We start from the raw sequence: 3006 nt of genomic DNA on the forward strand, positions 1-3006 counted from the left end.
ACAGAGACAGAGCTATAAGAGATTATGTTGTGCTAACTCCCCAAGTTGTACATCATAGCATTATCAGACCTGAAGTAGACGCGGTAAATTTTGAGTTAAAGCCAGTGATGTTTCAAATGTTGCAAACGGTTGGGCAATTCAATGGATTGCCAAATGAAGATCCTTATTTCCATCTTAAATTGTTCTTGGAAGTAAGTGATGCTTTCAAGATTTCTAGAGCAACACAAGATGCCTAAAGCTGAGGCTCTTTCCTTATTCCTTAAGAGATCGAGCAAGAGCATGGTTAAATTCATTACCATCTGATTCCATCACTACATGGAATGAACTGGCTGATAAATTGTCCATAAAATATTTCCCACCAACAAAAAATGCAAAGTTGCGGAATGAGATTACTTTCTTCCATCAATTGGAAGATGAAAGTTTGTACGAGGCTTGGGAAAGATTCAAGGAATTGCTCAGAAGGTGTCCTCATCATGGTATTCCTTGTTGCATTCAATTGGAAACTTTCTACAATGGGTTGAATCCAAGTACAAGGTTAATGGTGGATGCTTCAGCAAATGGAGCTCTGTTATCCAAATCTTACATTGAAGCTTATAAAATTCTGGAAAGAATTGCCAATAATAATTACCAGTGGCCTTCAGCCAGACAACCAGCAGCAAGAGGATCAGCAGGGGTAAATAACATTGATGCAATTACAGCCTTATCAGCACAAGTAACCTCATTGACTAATATGGTAAAGGCCTTGACATCTGCTCCAGCAACAGTAAAGCAAGTTGTTGAACTTTCTTGTGTATATTGTGGTAAAGAGCATGACTTTGATAATTGTCCTGAAAACCCAACTTCAGTAAACTATGTGGGTAATTTCAATCGACAACCTCAGAATAACCCATATTCAAATACTTACAACCATGGCTGGAAGCAACACCCAAATTTTGCATGGAGCAGTCAGAATCGAAATGTTGCAGCATTAAATGGACAAAATAGAAACACACAACCACCTGGTTTTCATCAGCAAAGTCAAGGCAAAAGCATAACAGTCAGGATCCAATCACTGCACTGGAAGCACTGATTAAAGAGTACATTGCAAAGAATGAAGCAATTATGCAGAGTCAAGCTATATCCTTGAGAAACCTGGAAAACCAAATAGGACAACTAGTCACAGCAATGAGCAGCAGAACTCAAGGAAGCCTACCTAGCAACACAGAAGACCCTAGGAGAGAGGGCAAAGAACACTGCAAGGTAATTAATTTGAGGTCTGGAAAGAATGTTGATATCCCAGTCGATATAACCAAAAATAGGATGGAATTCAATTCAGCACAAAAATTACCTCAAAATGAAAGCATGTTACAACAACCCCCCTTCAAGACACTAGTTACATGGGCCAAGCTACAGTAACTGCAGAGGAAATTCAACCAGAACATGCTGAAAAAGAAGTTACAACACCAGTAGTTACAACTTGCACCAAACCAAACAAACAGAGTTTGATATCTCCTGAAGCTACCCAGTAGTTTAGACATCTACCACATTTCTCACAAAGGTTCCAGAAGCAAAAACAAGACAAGCAGTTCAGCAAATTCCTAAAAGTGCTGAAGCAACTGCACATAAATATACCTTTTGTGGAAGCTTTGGGGCAAATGCCAAATTATGTGAAACTTCTAAAAGATATCTTAGTACGAAAAAAAAAGGGTGGGAGAGTTTGAAATTGTTGCTTTAACACAGGAAAGCAGTCATATGCTCCAGAGTAAAATTCCCACAAAATTGAAAGATCCAGGAAGTTTTACAATACCCTGCTCTATATGGACTATGTATGCTGGCAGAGCACTTTGTGATTTGGGAGCTAGTATTAATTTGATGCCATTATCTGTATTTAAGTAGTTGGGAGTAGGGGAGTGCAAACCAACAACAGTCACTCTGCAATTAGCTGACAGATCTCATGCATACCCTGAAGGAAAGATAGAGGATGTACTGGTGAAGGTTGAAAAATTCATCTTCCTAGTGGATTTCATTGTGCTGGACTTTGAAGCTGATGAAGAGGTACCCATTATACTTGGAAGACCTTTTCTAGCAACTAGAAAGACTCTGATAGATGTGCAGAAAGGAGAGCTTACCATGAGAGTAAATGATCAGCAAGTCACCTTTAATGTACTAGAGGCTATGAGGAACCTTGATGAAGTAGAAGATTGCAATTTTCTAAGTGTAGTGGATTTTGTTGTAGCAGACAGAATGGACAGATGCTGCAGTAATACACTTGACAAAGTCACTACCTTTGAGGATGTCGAAGAGAAAGATGTTGCAGCAATCCAGACATATTGGATGGACAAATAGCAATCTGATAGGCACAACAGGTTTATTGAACACCTGAATCTTGCAGACAGGGAAGTAAAAACAACTTTACCATCTATTGAATCACCTCCTAGTTTTGAATTAAAACTATTACTTTCACATTTGAAGTATGCTTATCTTGGTCATAACAACACTCTCCTTGTAATCATTTCTTCTACTTTGGATGCAGGTCAAGAACAGAGTCTAGTAGATTTGCTGGGAAAATACAGAAAAGCATTTGGATGGACCATGGCAGATATAAAGGGAATAAGTCCATCAATATGCATGCATAAAATGTTGTTAGAAGATTGTTCTAGCAATTCGGTGGAGCATCAGAGAAGGCTGAACCCTATTATGAAAGAAGCGGTAAAGAAGGAAATCATCAAATGGTTGGATGCTGGAATCATATACCTAATATCAACAGTTCATGGGTAAGCCCAGTTCAATGTGTTCCAAAGAAAGGAGTGATAACAGTAATGGCCAATGAGAAAAATGAACTTATTCCTACAAGGACAGTAACTGGATGGAGAGTATGTATGGATTACAGGAAGCTCAACAAAGCCACAAGGAAAGACTATTTCCCACTTCCATTCATAAATCAGATGTTGGACAGACTTATTGGAAAACAGTATTACTGCTTCTTAGATGGGTATTCAGGCTACAACCAGATTGCTATAGCTCCAG

The 3006-nt window shown here is 38.8% G+C and overlaps 1 non-coding gene across 1 annotated transcript; it reads right to left on the bottom strand.

Annotated features, from left to right (window-relative positions):
* Positions 1–373: 373 nt before the first annotated feature.
* On the bottom strand, positions 374–480 carry LOC112497404 (small nucleolar RNA R71). Its single transcript, XR_003064200.2, has one exon. It is a non-coding gene; the product is annotated as a small nucleolar RNA R71 (small nucleolar RNA).
* Between the last annotated feature and the right edge of the window lie 2526 nt (positions 481–3006).

Source organism: Citrus sinensis, chromosome 8 (genome assembly GCF_022201045.2).
Source record: "Citrus sinensis cultivar Valencia sweet orange chromosome 8, DVS_A1.0, whole genome shotgun sequence".
Classification (NCBI taxonomy): Eukaryota; Viridiplantae; Streptophyta; class Magnoliopsida; order Sapindales; family Rutaceae; genus Citrus; species Citrus sinensis.